Below are 19,107 nucleotides of genomic sequence, written 5' to 3'. Positions count from 1 at the left end.
GCATGCGTTAGAAAATGTTCTTCACCAAAAGGGTAGTCAGACACTGGAAGATGCTCCCCAGGGAAGTGGTCATAGCAACAAACCTACTGGAGCTCAAAAAGCATTTGGACAATGCTCTCAGACACATGGTCTGATTTTGGGCTGATCCCACGTAGAGACAGAAGTTGGACTTGCTATTCACTGTGTGTCTCTTCCAACTCAGGATATTCTATGATTCTATACAGATATAGTCTACAAGAGTACCACTGGGAACCTAACTAGGATACATGAAAAAAAAAAAAAAAAAGAAAAAGTGTAGAATGTATTTGAACAATGAAGAAGGTATAGGCTTTATATACATATATGCAAGAGATACTTAAATGTTCTCTTGTTCTCTGCCCAGCATTCACATCCTATAACAAATGAATTCTGTACAAGTCATTTCAGAATTTCTTTTTCAGAATTTCTTTTGCCCTGTAAGGATGGAGAAGTTACTAAAGCAGAAAGGACTCTTGCTCGTAAAGTATCAAGTCTTTCCCCGTCCATGCAAGCACAAAATCCATTTGTGAAATCCTATGTTCCTTTTAAGTGGGAACTGTTTTGGGGGGGTCATCTTCTGCAGTGAATAATAGCCCCTGGCATACTAGCAATACAGCTGTCCTGTAAGCATCATTACCCATGAAGACTTATGAATTCAGCTCTTGAGACTGTTTGATCATCACACACACACACAAAAAAAAAAACAGGCTCTCATTTCTCAACCTTACTGTCATATGGTTCTCATTTTTGGCTATCAGTACAGCTAGTATTAGAAACACCTGAAGGAGAAAAACTACTCCTTAACTGATTTTTCCTAGGGGCATTTTTGTGAACAAAATTCCTTAAAGGAACTTGAAAACAATTCCTCCAAATATACCATCTGAAGCTCGGTTTTTATAATCTAATCTGAGCATGAGAGTGACTTACCTGACAGTGTTTCCTATATCTGACTTGTTTCCTCCATTACTCTCATGAATACAGATGTGGCAAAGAAAGTCTTTGGTAACTCTGATGAGGCATTTAAAAGAGGTGAATTGCCTGGGACTCCACAGCTTGCTTCTGCTTCCACCACTCTTTTGGATGGATCATAGTGAAGCAATAAAGAGGAAGGAGTGGTGTTGACAGGTGGTAGAATACTGACAAAAAATGTCACTTTGTTGCTCTAATAATGAGGTTTTTTTTTAAACTGGGGTCTTTGATACAAACATAAGGTTCTCCCATTTCTACATCCTGTACAGTTTATTGACTCATGACAAAATACCTTCTGCAGACATCCCACTGCTTTAAATATCCCCATAAGCACTTCTACACCATTATGTTTTTCTTTAGCGATGTACTAAATGCATTTTTATCTGGGTTTGGCTTGCTATCCTTTTTCTTTCCCAACATTTAAACTGTTGTGGATGAACCTCAACATTCCTATGTTTCATAAGAAATCTAAATAATTGACTCAGTTTCCAGGTGCTACTGCATGTTATACTTGTGCAGACTTTAAAGATAGTTTCTTCCAGTAACAGATAGAACCAATGCCTTTCAAATTCTGCTTCCCACTTTTATTTCCTTTACAGACTTTAACCAAAAAAAATGTGGAATTTCACTTCTCTGACATGGCCCAGAAGAATGAGTACCATTTACATGTTATATATTTTACTGTTTCTTGATCTTCTCATTTCTCGTTAAAAAAAAAAAAAAAGAAAAAAAAAGTATATTTAATTTAAAACAAAACTGCAAATATTTCATCTTTCTACTAATCTTGCTGCAACTATCATTAATCTTTGGCTTAAGAAATATTCACATTTAGCTTCAGAACACATCGGTTCTACTTATGGTTGTTTTCTAAAATCATAGAATCGTAGAATGGTTTGGATTGGAAGGGACATTAAAGATAATTATAACCCGCCTGCCATAGGCAGGGACCCCTCCCACTAGACCAGGTTGCTCAAAGCCCCATCCAACCTGGCCTTGAACACTTCCAGGGATGGGGCACCCACAGCTTCTCTGGGCAACCTGTTCCAGTGCCTCACCACCCTCAATGCACAAAAGATACACAAGCTTTACAGCCAGCTACTCCAAGGCATTTGCTTCATTAATACTCTCTTCAAAAGATATTATTTTAAATACACTATTAGTCAATCTTGCTTTACAGAAAAGGAACAAATCCCAAACTACTCCAATTGCTTACATAATTGAGGAGGAAAAGGGGCTAAGGAGCAGCAAAAATATGCAGAGGAACCAGTGGTTACAAGTCACTGAATGCATTTATTTTTCTAATAAGAACCTTTACCTTATAATTTGACTTTTCAGAATGAGGGATGGAAAGGACAGGAAAAAAAAAAAAAAGTCTAGAAAACAAAAAATTAGAACTTGTAATCGCTCCTTGTATTTTAATGGTGTTTGTCCTTTTCCAGCTGTTTTTATTGCCTGTTTTTACCTTGTGTGACAAAAAGCAACAACTTCAAAAATGAATTAAAGACAGCTGCATTTTCCATGAAGCTGCTGTCACAGACTAGGACATATACACTAAGACTTGCAATCCTTTACCTTGTGTTTCCTAGCTCGCAAGAATCACAATAAGTTAATTTGTTCCTCTTTTCCTCACTACCTTCAAATTGTAGTGATATTTCAAACTCATAAAAATAGAAGCATCATTGTATTCGTTACTCTACTTAGTAGCTGAATAAAATTCCTGTGCTTCAGTCAGTCCAGAAGGTGCTTCTTGTACTCTCTAATGCAAATAGCTCTTACTGATTCCATTGATAGTATGGGAAGGAATTTATCATAGAACAATTTGGAAGACCTATTTGATTTACAAGGAAAGCCTTGTTATTTCTCTCCCTCCTCAAAGGTCTTACATATACTACATGTAGAATGATATGGTTATTACTGCATTGTAGCAGATACAAGGTATATCTTTACATCATAGAGAAGACTTGACAGAAATTATGACTTTATACTCAACCTTTATCACAGGGTTCAGTCCGACTACTTCTACTTTAAATGGATATTAAAGTTTACTAAAAGGTGATGTGAATATTCCAAAAAGCTCGAGAAAATGAGAAGAGGTCCAGCAATAGGCTGCCTAAAAAATTCCAAGACTGTAGAGGTAAATCAGAGCTCTAAACCTAATTCTTCTATCAGCTCTGTTCATTATTTAGCAAGGCTTTCAAACAAATGTTTCTTTTGCTATCTAAACAATTAAATAATTTTGAAACCTTTTCAGATTCCTTATACAGTCTAGGTTTATCGGCTGTATTTCCAAGGCCTGTTATCTATTTTAAGAGCCTAATTCTCTTAGCATACTCTGTGTTAGCCAAATGATATATATTACATTTGTAATTAATTCTGAGCTGGCATAATAATAAGAAAAAGTCTCTCATATAAAAAAGATAATAATTATAAGATCTTAAAGAAGGACATAAAGATCCAATGCAACTTTTTTTAACTTCTGAACTAAAAATGCTGATATGGTTTTGTCCTATTATTATACTCAAATGACACTGAAAGATTTGTGTTAATAAAAAGTAAGAGATTACACAGACAGACATAATATCCCACAGCTGTAATTTAAAAATTAACTATTTATTAAACAATACATTCCCATTTAATTTTACATACGTTCAGAATTCATTTACACAGAGATTTACCTGAAAAGAATGTCTTTTTTTTTTTTTTTTTTTTTTTTTTTCCCCAAGGTATTTTTAGTTGTAGAGATGCAAGGTTTTTAATTAAATTACATTAAATGCTTTTGTATTTATTCTGCATTAAACCCTATTTTATTTATTGTCATCTTCCCAGCATGGTATCATCATGGTTGAAGAGGGCTGCTAATGCTATTTATATTATGCTGCACTGTCCTCTAATTGACCTTGTTTGTGCAACGGAATGGCTGCTTTTCTCAGGCTGCCAGCCCTTTATTGCTGCATTTTGACCATGCACTAGTGGCTCTTTGTGCTGCTGTTGAGTTCAAGAATCAATACTGCATTCCCCACAGCCAATAAAGGAAGCTGACAGCATGAATTAACAGAGTGTAGCCAGTTGCATGGAGGGCCATTGTCTTTAAGGAAAATCAGGACGATTACAAGCCTCCATTGCTTAGTGGAGATTTTAATGCAAAGCGCAAGGTTGCTGTAATTTAATTTTGGCCTGCTGCTCTGACACACTCCCCTTTGCTACTGCTTCATGGAGTCCAAGTTATTAATGGCTGCAGACCAAAACACATAGGGAGACAAAGGCAAATAGTCACAGTCACACAGCAGCAGCAGTTACTTCTGATTTAACAGTAATACTTCTTTTGCATTTACTGGAATTGACAGGAGTTCTTTTTTTTTTTTTTTTTTTTTTTTTTTGTCTTCCCAGAGTCTTCCCTATTGAATTAATACATATTAAATAAGCCAAATGAAACCAAAACAACAAAACAACAAAATCTAAAAATGTCACACCCAAACTGACACCTAAAGGAAGGCTGCACATAGGGCAAAACTGGAGATATACACATTGGCAAAGGCTTTTTCCCCTCCAGTCTTACTGAATCATCTAATAGGGGATGCTGTTGAACTACAGCTATTGCATTAATGTTACAAAGAAGTATCCACAGAAAGGGCACTTTAAGTAAACGTAAAACGTAAACTAACAGTAGGACTTCTGCTGCTAAGAGCACAAATGCAATCACTTTTTACGTTAAAAAAAAAAAAAAAAAGAAAAAAAAAAAGTAATGGATTTTATTCAAGATGCTGTGATATTGAAAACTGCAGTTCCTTATGACAGGTAATATTGTTGATTCAAATGGATTCAAGCTCAGTTATTCAAAAGGACAATGTATTATATACAAACCATTTAACTCAAGCTTTTAACTTGTTTTCTCTGTTGACAGTGCTAGGAGAGATTGTCTGGGGGGTAATCTTTTTAAAGTAATGTCTGGATGCCTGTAAAGTTTCATCCATTTACCACTTCTATAAAAACCTGAAGTTCTCGTTTCCTACTGTCTACTTGCCTGACTTTTAAATGCAGGTATTTACCTGAGATTAAATATATATATATATTTATTTATATATATATATGAAAGTGGAAAAAAAAGTAAAATTAAGCCTAACTTAAAGGATGTTTCTTCTAGCACATGGTTTGTGGAAAACAGTGTAAGAGATATCAGAATTCTTTAAGCAGTTTTTACTACAACCAAGAGAATGGCCACATATACACTGTAATTCACAAAAGAACTTCCCCATCACGTAAAAATTATATGCTGCCTTTGCATATATTTGGCTTTATTTTAGGTTTGTCTAAGCTCTTTAACAATTTAAATTTAATTGTGTAAGATCCTCAAGATAAGTCTTCATCAGAAGACTTTTGTATTCCCCAGAAAGGAAAAATGAAGTTCAGAGCAAATAAGGCACATATCCAAGAGATGGAGGCATTCAGATAAGAGCAAAAGCCCTTTTTCCTGAGTTGCAGGAGTTGTCACCTGTACACCAGAATTTTGCCACACTCCTTTGTAAAGCAAGTACAAAATACTTTACAACAGTGCCGTTTATCTCTTCTGCTATTAGCCATCTAAGAACTAGACACCTAGTCTTCTTCTATAGTCAATGTAAAGTAGGAAGCACTTCAAGAGGATGAATCATCCCATCCCAAAATAGCAGTTAGAGACAGCTGATGAACTGTGCTCTGGACATATCTATTTTTTTTCTCTACTGATAAAAGGGAGCCTGAGGAATAATCTAACTTAACTTCTAGAATGGTTAAATGAGATGAGATGAATCCCAAAGTAGCTTTTTAATGTACATTGTATTAAGGGGAATGGAACAACTTGAGTAGGTATTTCTTACAGTCCCTGTCGTTCTGTCAACTGCAAAGCTCTGTGAGGAGCACTGCAAACAGCTAGTATACAGGCGTTTGGAGTTACACATGCATTTTCCTTGGCAAAATGCATGTGCATGCAAGCACCCAGCAAGCATTTTCCACAGGAGAACCAAAAGAAAGGAATTTATGAATACCCAGAAAAGTCAGTGATTCTCTTCATCGGTTAGATAAGAACCAAGAGCTGGTCTTATGATTTAGTAGGTACACATGAATGTTCACAGTAATTTTCTGTGAGTACTCATATAACGAGTCTTCTACTAGCTACACCTCAACTCTTACATTGGTTTCATTTATTGCACTGACAGCAAGGATGTGTCATAGTTCTTACACTCTGAAACCACATAAAACCTTACCTTTCAAGAGATCTTCCACGTCAGACTGTATTTTGCTTCATAGAGCAGAAGCATAAGTAACTAAAAACTTTCCTAATGTGAAAAGTTGAAAAATGACCAACTTTGTCTGAATACAATTCTTCTACGACATAAACATTTTATACAATGATCAGAAAGAAGAAAGAAGAAGGAAAAAAAAAAAAAAAAAGAGTGACCTGCACTGTAATCATTATCCACTGTACTGAAAGCAAAGGACCTGGGGAAGAAAGGGTCAATACATATAAGTAACAGCTAAACATCTGTAACGAAAAATACCAAGGTGACAATAAATATAGTCTAGGCAGGCAAGCTGACTCCTAGGAAGGAACAAGACTCCGTTTGGACTTCATCCTGCTTCATCCAGTAGTAATGAAACTGATCTGACTGACATCGTCAGGAGCAGATTTGGACCCTGAATGAGATTACTGCTGAATATTATTTAAGTTGTACACTACAAACATTTAAACATGTTGAACTCAGCCAAACTCGTCACTAAGATATCCAGATACAAGTATTTGGGACCTAGTTCTCTTCAACATTTTTGAACATGATCTGGATGCTGGACTCAAATGCGTACCAAGTAAGTTTTCAGATCACACTAAATTAGGAGGACCTGTTGACTTCTTCGAGGGTGGAAAGGCTGGGCAACCACCAACTGCATCAAATTTAACAAGAGCAAGTGTCAGATTTTGCACCTGGGATGGGACAACCATGGCTAAACATACAGACAGGGTAATGAAAGGCTGGAGAGCAGCCCCACAGGAAGGGATCTGGCGGTTCTGTTTGATGGCCAGTTGAACATGAGCCAGCAATGTGCCCTGGCAGACAAAAGGGCCAGGAGTACCGTACAGTTGTGTGTAAGGCACAGCATTGCTAGCCAGTCAGGGGAAGGGACTGCCACACTCCACTCTGCACTGGTGAAGCCTCACCTTGTGCATTTTGGGGCACCACGATGTTAGAAGAACACAACGCTATTAGAGTGTCCAAAGGAGGGCTACAAGGATGGTAAAAAGTCTAGAGGGTAAGATGCATGAGTAGTGGCTGAGGTCCCTTGGTTTGTTCAGCCCAGAGAAGAGCAGGCTGAGGGGAGGCCTCATGGTGGCCTGCAGCTTCCTCACAAGGGGAGCAGAGGGGCAGGCACTGAGCTCTACTCTCTGGGGACAGCGACAGGACCCGAGGGAATGGCATGGAGCTGTGTCAGGAGATTAGGAAAAGGTTCTTCACCAAGAGGGTGTTTGGGCACTGGAACAGGTTCCTTGGGAAGTGGGCATGGCACTGAGCCTGCAAGAGCTGTAGAATTCTTTGGACAATGCTCTCTCAGACATGTGGCCTGAATTTTGGATGGTCCTGTGTGGGCTCAATGCCAGGTCCCTTCCAATTCAAATTCTATGATTCTGTGATCTCCCCCTGCCTTCAAGAAGAACTGTTTTTTATGTATTAATGGAGGGCAAAATACAGCAGCACAGCAGTTAAAAAATATCATCAATCTTGAATGATCAAAAGTTTACCCTATTCACAGTAGATTACTTTTCTGCCTTAACTTATTAATAAACTTGAAAATACATTTCAGAGCTTGTAAAAATGTTGACAGCTAGGAATTTTGGAACTGTTAGCAAGACCTAGTTTTCTGGCAGAAAACAAGGGCAGAGTACAACTATCTTTCTTTTGAAAATAATATATTATTTGGATTAAAAGCAGAAAATAATATGGAAGTAAGGTAAAATTTATTTGCATTATTCAGTTCAAAAGAAATGTTGCTTTGATACCACTGTGTTATATTTACTGTACACCCATGTCCTCCTGGGAATTAAAGTTTATTAAAATTCTATTTTTCTTTTTGTTTTACTGGTGATTTTTTTCCACACATCAGATTTTCAGTGGTGAAGCCATTCTGACTGCACTTTATATATAAGAAAATTTGCTACTGAGTTATTTTCTGTGATTGAAAAGAAAGAGTAAACATGGAATCGTGTTAAACAGAGGTTTTACAAATGCCAGTAGTCACCACTAAATTCTGTACATTTAAAATAGGACATGGGCAGCTCACTTTCTGCCACTAATGAGAACTGTATCACGATTATGTTTAAAATATCCAGTAATTCCAGTTATGTTCCTTTTTAAATCACAAGCAAATTAAAACCTAAGTTGTGCATATGTGTTGTCTATTACTTATTGAAATCCTTGAAGCTAATATTAGCTAATGAGTGTAAAAAGATATTGTTTCTGTTACTATACCATATTATATTACATTATATTATATTAATTATATTATATTATATCTCTTTACCTGTCTTACAAATATGGTTTTGCTTTGATATGCTAGATAAAGTGAAAATATGCAAAAATATCTCCTACCTCAGTTGCTGTGTGGTTTCAAAGAATACAAATGGCAAGTAATGAAAAGCTGAGAAAGAGTATGGATACATGATTAATAAACACTCACAAAATTGTTAAAGTAACGGAGAATAATGTAGGTACCGAAAGACCTTGTCCCTTTCCCAGGATTGTATTGTTTGTCTTTGTTTCTCATTGTTTCTTAGAGTCACTGCAGCTGAGTTTTGTGTGACCTCAAGGGAATGTGGTAAACTTGAGGTGCATGAAAAGGTGCAAGAAAACTGCAGGTGCAGGAAATATTACTTTCTTGAAATAAGAGGAAGGGAAGGGAAGGGAAGGGAAGGGAAGGGAAGGGAAGGGAAGGGAAGGGAAGGGAAGGGAAGGGAAGGGAAGGGAAGGGAAGGGAAGGGAAGGGAAGGGAAGGGAAGGGAAGGGAAGGGAAGGGAAGGGAAGGGAAGGGAAGGGAAGGGAAGGGAAGGGAAGGGAAGGGAAGGGAAGGGAAGGGAAGGGAAGGGAAGGGAAGGGAAGCCACGAAAATGTTTCTTTACAAAGTTTTTAGTTGTGTAATTTCAGAGTGCACCAACCAAATTTTGATACTGAGCTGCTCCAGATATCTGTATTTGCATTTTTAATGGTTATTATTATTAGTTATGGAAATGCTGAGACCTTCTCCTAGTCAAAGGTAGAGCTTCACTTTGCCTGTAAATATATAGATAAAAGGCATTTCTTGTTATCTGCTTCTCTGTCTAGGTAGATGGGAAGAACATATTGTGCAGATCAAATGGTCAGTTCTCTTAAAATAATTTACAGTCCTTATAAAAAGGTTATTCCATTCAATACTGAAATGGATATGCAAGGCAGCCATATGGTAGAAGTAATACTTTTAGATCGGTTTTTAGGAATGGAAGAGAGGAATATTTTATCACACAAAAGCCATGGAGAATTTTGGAAGGGAGAGCATGATCAACTGATTTTGAATTTGGAGAACATATTAGGGTTAACACCTCTAATGAAAACTGCCACTTGAGCTTTAATAATCAAATGATTCAATTTTAGGTCTCATCTGAAAGGCAGATCACATAGAGAATAGTCTGAAACTCTTTAATTGGTTTGTATAACAATACACATTTTAAAGTAAGTGAATACATTACAGCTTTGACTTTTGTTCTGATCATTTTGTGTTACAAATAGCAGCACACCCATCGTTCTCATCGGTTAGCAATTTTAATGTTGGCGAATAGGATATTCAGCCTGCATAATTCCTTTTACTTTTAATAGGAAATGTCTGCTTATGCCTTTATACACTGAGGAGAGAATAGAAACAGTTGTCTTTGAAAAGACTGCCTTTTCTTTTGGTACAAAACTATATCAGTGTGAATTGGCATTTGTGTCCTGAACAAACTGTGTAGCAGAAGGCATTTGAAAGAAAAGTCTCTCAATGTTCAGTGTCCAGTTCTGACTTAATTTATATTAAGAACTGTCCAGCATACAGCTCTTATTACACCAGTGGGAGCTAGTGCAATTGTGTTAGTGTCAGGAAAGTTACTTGAGATTTTCATCTGTAAAACGGAATTTATCCCCATGTATGGACATGGTATACCTGATTATGTGTATTCTTTCATCAGAGGTTTTGTGATCCACTCACAGGAACAAGTGATATCCCATTTAAGACTAGCAACTGGACAGAAAAGCTCAAATACCATTGCTGTTTGTTGACTCAAATGCAATGGAGAACTGCTAACATTTTGCTGGCTGTTTCCCATATGCTAAATAGAGTTATCACCACCTATTTCCCTGGTATGCCATGAGGTTTAGTTAATGGCATTTTAAAGCAACTCATGACTCTTATTACTAGCTGGAATTTGTCCATTGCATACGTTGAGTATTTTGAATCAACCACAAGTTCCTAGTACCCACATTACCAATATTAAAGGAAACAAATTATTAGAGAAGGTACCAGGAAGTAACAGGTTTTGGGAGCCTGCCACAGAGTCTCATTGATTTGTAGAGGTATCATGCGTCTTTCCATAGATTTGCAATCTCTTCTTCATTACACTGCTTGCATCCATCTAAATAATGATGGGGAGCATATGGCTTTATTTTTAAACACTGGCACAAATTTGAGACAAGCATCTTTTAGGTTATAAATCCCAGACTACAGCCAGTTCCCAAGGACTGTTAACATCAGCAAGCAAAGGACTTCTTTTGGAGGTGTAGAGGGAGGCATGTCAACCGTAGCTCTAACTGGGTCCTACTGGGTGGAGCTTTTCCAGAGAACATGAACATGTCTTATTGAGAAAGCAGTGTTCAACGTTTCGGATTTCAAGGGCGTTTTTTTTTTAGGTCAGAACATATACAAGACCTTTTTCTCTTGCCAGCCAGAACTTGTGACTTCTAGCCCAAATAGTTCCATTCAGATATAACTCTGCAAGGAGGAAAAGGCAAAGCAAAAATTGGGCCAATGTTTGGCCTACCAGACTGAAGAAAAAAATTCACGCCAAAACAATTGAAAGCTTTGCTTATGCTAATCAAAGAGCACAAACTATAATGCAACAACAGGACGAATAAACCGTTCAGCCTCATAAACTATAATAGAATCTTCAGTTCTAAACTCTAATAAAAGCTTAATTTCTTTAACAAGTTTTCCATCGTAAAAGTGAAACCAACTCTTCCTTTAAAATATTAGCTTTCCAGCAAGCTGACAAAATCTGTAATCCAAAAATCTAAAGTTTTTAATATATAGTGTCTTTTTCCATTGTCTACTCTTCCAGAAACTATTTTTACTTTTTAAAGAAAGATATTTTCCTTAATGATAGAGATTCTGGTTTGAATTATATCATGCAGTATTGATGCTATTTTTTTTCCTTATGACTGTAAGCTAAATTCAGTAATCTTGTCTTTTTGTTAAAGACTTGTGGGCATCCCACTTGAAATAAAATGTCCTGTGGTCATTCAGCTTCTGAGGCTTTGCATAATGTATTTTAAGCACTGAATACACTGGGCTGGGGAAATCTTTTGTGCCACAATTTTGTTATTGTCTTATGAAAGCTGCAAAAAGTTTATCAATATTTTATTGAATTTAAGGACCCATGCAGTTTTTCTCTGTGCAAGGCTGTGACTGAGTCTTGTCTCAGAAAGACTGGTGTGAATGCTGTCAAAACCAATGTAGTTCCTCCAAATACAGGCAATGAAGTGGAGAGCAGAAAGATAGCTCAGACACTGTTTTTTTTTCTTCAAAAGTGTGCAGTTTTCAAGCTTGCCTTAACCCCATGTTATCTGCCATGAGCACCTAGGGAAAGGAAATGAAAGGCAATTTCAAAAGCAAAGTAGGCTTTTCTAAGAACATTGTGAACCGAGTTCCTGCTAGCTGCCAAAGTTAGAGAGCAATGCTAAAGATGCAACAGTAAAATTTATTGGATGAAGACAGCCCAGTGAAATGTACTGACTGAATGTTTTCTGTACTGTTGCTTGGGAAAAAAACAAGCAAACAAACAAACAAAACAAAAACAAAAACAAAACAAAACACACTTTGTTTAAGGTAAAGATAAAAAAAAAAAAAAAAAAGAATAAAAAATGAAGAAATAAATATTGATTAAGAACCTTCATGCTTGTCATTCAGATCTGCAAATGTGAACCTTCCTTTCTTTTTAAGCAGTGTAAGTTAGGCTCTAATTCTGATTTCAGGTGTGCATATTATTGCATTATATTCAAAAACAACATGTAGGCTCTTTACTGCGCAAATATAATGCATGGCAATTCTCTGCCTTGAGAAGCTGATGATTTACAGCTTCAGTCTTTATTCACATCCTTAATTTTATGGACTTGAGTAAGTAATACTGCTGTATTATGCCCTCCACTGGAAAAAGACATACCTGCCTCCATCTTGACAGATAAGGGCTCAGTTTCATGGATAATGAAAAACTGAGTGCTTAAGCAACAAAGATAGAATTTAAGAACAGGCCAGGGCTTCCAGGAGGAAGATGTTGCAGCCACAGTAGGTGCAGATCAAAAGTTTCATAAAATTCTGAACCCATCAAATACACATGACCAAGAATCTTAAAACGTCAACAGATACCTATAGCTGCACAGTTTCTGATTGTACATGTTATACCTGAATACCAGGTTGCACATCTGGATCAGAAAGAAGCAAGCAAAGCTTAAAGAAGATATCATAAATAGGCAGGATTTAAATTATCTTTGACAGAAGAAAAATATGTAACAGCGGTGCAGAACTATAATTCATGCAACATGACCTAATTATTTTAAAGGAAATGCTAGCAGCATTTTAAAAGCCTGTGGATACACAATTGTTAAAGTTTAATGCTGGTGTTTGCATGTATTGGAATTTATGGAAATTTGTGTGAAATTTTCAATCCTGTTTCATCCGGGTCTCCTTTGAAACAAGACTGTGACTTCAGTAGGATTATTCAACTTAATAAAATTTTTAAATAAAATAAATAAGTAATTCCCAGTCAGAGCTCTTTTGCAGGACATCAATCACACATTTGTAACTTCTGGAATAAGATTCAAGAAGTACAAAAAAAAAAAAAAAAAAAAAAAAAAGCAGAATTCAAAATTTTATTTCAAATTTTTATTCATTCTTTATATGAACATAATACATTTTCCCAAGATCTAACCTAGAAATGACCCTGCATTTATCCAGAGGTGCAACACAGTCAACAAGACAAACTTTTGAGTGTTGCTTTTAATCTAATGGCCTGTACATCACTTTTATTTGAGTTGTTCCTTCTATGAGTTGCATGTTTTTCTACTCTGCAGAGATATGCTGGATAGTTTAGCAAGCTCCAACTCATCCGACACCAATTAGAAACCTGGGCAGAATGCCAACTAACTGGGCACTTTCTGATTTCTCTCTGCACACCCTGAACAGCCCTGCAGTCTCTCCCCTGCTCTTTGTAGGTGAGAAGACGTTTCACTGTCTGTAGTTAAAAAGGCAGCACATTGGAGGTATCATCCTACCTACCCTTCTGGTAACTCTAAACTCTTTGTAACCTTAAGGTGGAAGGAAGGTTTTGGTCTCCAAAGTTTTCACTAAGTTATGGGCAATGGTTAATGCAGCAAATCTTAATCTCATGGAAGAGATCTCTGCAGACATTTCTGGATAACTCAGAAGCTGCTCAGACTGGCATAGTGGTGGGATCTGACACTGCCTTCCCCTAGAGCTTTAACAAACAGCTCATACCCATCAAACAGCAAGGAAAAGAGTCTGTCAGGGAACAGGAGGCCCAGGATACCTTATTATCCTGGGATCTTATTGCAGGGATAGTAGGATGGGATAAGATTTAGAGAGGAACTAAGGAACTATTTATCATGACAACTATTTGTGTTACATGTTGAGAGCTCTGTGTGAATCTGATGAATGGATTTTGCACTTTTAAGTTAGATAGTTTCTTCCTATCATTGTTTACCTCACAGCAATCAAAAAAAAAAAAAAAAAAAAAAAAAAGAACATCCAAACATCCAGCTCTCCATGGTGCTAAGTACATGTTTTTTGTTGTCTCTTCTGGCAATAACTGAGTGGTCACACACTCTGAACCTGAAGACAAAATGCCCTAGCCAGATGGACAGATGGAAATGGATACAGATATCTCCTTGCTTTTCATACTGCCACTCACCAAAGTCAGTGATGGACCTCTGTTCTACAAAGAGAGAGCAGATAATTCATTAGTAAACAATACTGTGATTTTCACTTGATTTAGACCAATCCAAACTCTTCATCTGGAATAGATCTTCTGGCAACATTGCAACACCAACGGCATGAGCTGAATATTGTAACACATATTTACAACTTGTCACTCCATATTCCCAATACTCCATTTGGGGAAGAAGCAGGAAGCCATCCAAAATGCAATGACATGCCAGACAATGCCACAAGACTTTATTTTCTGAGGGCTGGGCAGTGACTTTCAGAGCTTTGAAGCAAAACTTTGTCTCCTCTCTTCAGAGAGAGTCCTGAATTTGGCCAACTAATGCTAAACAGAATGGAAGGAAAAAACGGTACATGAGGGCACTCCAGCTTAAACCTTAAAATGAAACCCTTCACTGAACTCACCTTATAGTTGACATTATTGCTGAAATGTATTGACTTGTCTAATTCCACCACTATCTGTGACAGTACCTTTTCTGTTATTCACCCTCTTTTTAACTAATGGGAGAGAGTTTCTGTGCTCCTCACAATAAGAGACAGATACCTATATATATAGTGAGCTTGGCATACAAACTGACCATGAATTCTGGCTCCAACTTACAGGTCAGTTAGCATCAAATTACAGATTTCTGAACTTTAATATTTTTATTGAGGCCGAATAACTTCAGGGGAAGCTAGAGCTATTCAACACCTCTCAAATCAGGAAATTTTATTTAGATACCTTAAAAATGAGTCAGTATTTGAGTTATAGGTATATAAGTTTTTACATGTGAAACTGGTGGCATTAATCTAGGCAGGCATTTTGCCTCTGGCTCCACAAGCTTCTGTTAATCGAGCTTGGGACTGACCTGTATGACTCCACATTCATTTTCTTTTTGGACTTACTTGTCTTAACATTGCTAGATTAGAGCTAATGTGAACTGGCTGTGTGATGAAAGGGTTTTTCAAAGACAACCAAATTCAATCCCACAGCACATTGAGACTGTGCTTACCATTTACTGCATGCAATGCTCCTGGCTGACATAGATTAGGGTAAGGAGAGTACTAAGAATATGGGACTTGCACAGTGTTGAACCTGTACCATTCTTGCTTTGAAAATGAATCAACTAACATGGGGAAAGATGATGACCCATCTTTCCCAAAGTATAGGCTGCCTTTGTTGTTTGCAGCTCTGCCTGAATTGCTGACTTTAGCACTTGGTTGCATGCTGAAACTGGTGCATTCAAATCTCTGGTGTTCACGCTTGTGCTCATGACTCATTCTGCAGGCAACTTACTGAGATTCACTTTGAAAATATGGTAGGGAGATGCAGAATACAGACCAAAGTCTCCAAACTGTTAGTCTTCTTCCTTGTTTTACTCCCAAAGTTGTACAGGTCTTAAATTTTGTGACAAAACTCTATTTCAGGTAAGCTCATCTCTTTTTTATTGTTGCCATTACTATGTGAAAACATAGATAAATATTTTTTTGTAGGTTTTAGGTGACCTTAAGATTCATTCAAACTTTTGAAAGAAATTATACACACTCACACATGCACACACACATGCCAAGCAGTTTAAAAATATTTCCAAATAAAATCTAGAGAGAAGGTACTTTCCTCTTTAAACATTTAGAAACAGGCTTATTTTTCTTCCCAATTATAACAACTACACGAAGGAGCAATAAGTCTCAGAAGATTTGTCAGAAATCCTCCAAGTCCATGACACCAGTTTCAAAGAAAACCACTGGTTCCCTTCAAAGCAATAGTCTGCAGCTGCCTGATAAAAGACCACAACCCAGTACAAGGTAATCATTAGGCAGACGTTATTATTATTTTGCTAATTAGTCAAAAATCACTGGATTTCCTGTGGTTTCCTCCTGCTGAGCAATCATTTGATCTTGCTTATGTTGACAAACATGCAAGTCACCAATTGTGCCTCATTTATCACTTGACAAGGACAATGTTTACTTCTTGTGTGCAGAAGAGAAAACTAAGAACAAGAACACAGGCTACAAGATTCAGAATATAACTATCCTTCTTTTTCAATTTGACTGGTACAGTGACAAAACCCACCAAATGAACAGGATCAGCAGTGAGCTATAAAGCCACTGCTAGATCCTGGGGGCAAGTGTTAATGCAGAATTCCTACTATGAGCTTCACATAAAATAGCCTGGAAATATTTCTGCTTAACTAAAATGTAGAGAACAACATGTTCCAAAAAAGGACCCCATAGCATTTCTCCTGCAATGCTGGCAAACTGTCGAAATGTGGCTAAATTTAGCAGGGAGTGCTTAGGGGATGGGGGTGGGGATCATTTTACTTTGTAAAATGTAAAAAGCAAGATAAATTTATACAATTCAAATCCTCAGATTTAGTTTGAAAGGCATATCGAAACTCAGCTGCCCAACATAGGAAGCATTCCTTCAAAGAATTTACAGGAAAATCAGGCAAAGGTATTTGTATATGTGCATGTTTACTTATAGCTATTGCTAGTGATGGCTATGAAATTGTTTTGGTCTAGAAATTTCAGTTTCAGTAAGCTACTCAGTCATAAAAACAAACAAAAAACATATATTCTGCACAGTAAGCTCTTACACCAGATACCAAGGATAACACTAGGCATTGTTTTGTTTCTAAGAGAGTTGCAGTAAGTTTTTCAAAATTCCTTCTTGATTGTTACATACTGCAGCTCTTTTATTTGGCAGTTTAGCATATCACAACATTATTTTTCTTAATTCATTTTATGAGTTTGTTTTATGAGCCCTCCATGACAAATAAATAATATATAACTATACACATGTGGGAATAAGTAAAAAAAATATTTTAAAAGATGCAAAAAGGAATTTTCTGTATAGATCATTTGGAGGATGACAGAGAGACAAATATCATATTGAGCTTCCATAAATTTTAAATTTTAAATATTGATTTTAAATATTGATTTTAAATAGGTAAAGTAAGCTGCTGAATTTATGTGACATTGACATCTGTGTCATCAAGAAAGCCTAGGTATCAGTCTTAAAGGTCTTTATATTGAAGGGTTTTCATTAACTAAGAAAAATAAATGGAAACATGAGCAGACAGGAATGTGTGTGAAAAAATAATGAATTCTACCACTTTCATGGAAAATTATAAATCTCTCATTGTGCAAAAAAAAAAAAAATGGATTTAAGTGCACTTCCACTATTTGCTCAAAAATATTTTTCTTAAAAGATAATGTTGACTCTCTTGACTCTCTTATTTACAAGCAGTTTGAATTGGCTTTCAAAAACAGAGTTTACATGCTGTATGATCTCAGCTACTTTTTAAATTCACTTGATGTATTCTTTTTATTGGTGTTTAAAAATTCTGTGATAACAAAACAACCATATTGTTGCAGATATCTCTCCTGTGGCTAAGGATTTAGAAACAGATGCACCAACCCTCATTTTAAAAAGACCTTAATTTTCCCTTCATGTTAATAAATCAATCTGGTACAGCAAAGTCGGCGCTTGTGTAAATGGGTCAGACCAGGGCGTGTCCTTAGTTCACCTCAGGCAGCGTGATCACTGATCACCAATAATTTGATTAGCTGTGCCAAAAGGAGTGATGGGGTTCAATAGCTGGAAACACAGCTGGCTGCATCCAGACTGGGGTGAAGCCATGAGGGTTCTGCCGACCCTGTTTCTCCTGTGGGCACAGGCACAGCCTGTCATGGAGGCCTGCCTGCAGCTCCCCACACAGTGGACATATGCCTGCAGCGTCCACTTTCTGCCAGATGAAAGGAGCTGGGGTTGAAATTCTAAAACAGATGTAACTGCACTGTGATTTTAAACACAAATATTGCCAAACACAATAGTTAGGACCCCAAGTAGACACACTGTGGAGAAATGAGAGCCTGATCAACTCCGGCCTACTGACCAGCCTGCACTGACCATGTGGGGGGATGAGCACCTGCTGACTGTAAGGAATTTGGCATTTAAAGGGCATCCCTAACAGTTTTCAGCCATTAAATTTGGGATTTAAGGATCTTTTTTACCTTAAAAATGCACCTCATTAAAAAACACTTTAAACAACACAAGAACAAAAAAAAAAAAGTTAAAAATGCTCACTCAGTGACTCTGGCATTTTCTCTTCTCAGGAAAGGCCTCACCTGCACAAATGATGACACCTACTTTCCCAGCTTCTCCACTGAGCATGTGTGAGAAAATAGAGCTGAATGAAACACGCAGATATTATGCAGGAATATTTATGTGGAGGTTGGCTCGGTTTACTCTGTCCATGCTTCACACCTTCTGCACACTTACTCCTTGCACAGCAAGCCTTATTGGCACTTCTTCATAAAGCATTTAAGGTCTTCACTGGTACAGTTGTTGACAGAAATATAATTTTAGCATTGCATGGGGGAATATATATATGTTCTCTTAAATTTTAAATTTGCTCAGACAAGTATCTATGTTGGAATGGTTTCCTATGCTCAGCCAGGACAAAGAAACAGTATTTTAATGTGGATCTGAACACCAGCAGTTGAACAGTGCAGATGAACAGTGCACACTAATTGTCCAGTATAACAACAGAGAAACAAAAGCTCAGAATTATTTTGGTCTAATAAACATATACAGAAGACTAGTTTAAGGAAATGGCAGTCTGCTTGTAAATACTTTGCTAGATAATTCTTGGATTAAATTATTCATTTCTCATTATTTCATTTCAACCTAGAATGAGGCAAAGATAGAGACTGTTGTTTTGTTTTGTTTTATTTTGTTTTAATAAAAAATTAAAAAAAATATTACAGTATTACACATAAATAAAAACAAAATATAAGTAATTTTTCTGACCCTGAAAAAATGAAAGGTTGTACTTTAACCATGAAAATATTTATTTTCCTCCTGTTAATGCCATA

The sequence above is a fragment of the Aythya fuligula genome, chromosome 2 (genome assembly GCF_009819795.1).
Source record: "Aythya fuligula isolate bAytFul2 chromosome 2, bAytFul2.pri, whole genome shotgun sequence".
In the NCBI taxonomy this organism is placed as follows: Eukaryota; Metazoa; Chordata; class Aves; order Anseriformes; family Anatidae; genus Aythya; species Aythya fuligula.
The sequence above is the reverse complement of the archived record's forward strand: the minus strand, read 5'-3'. Positions refer to the sequence as shown.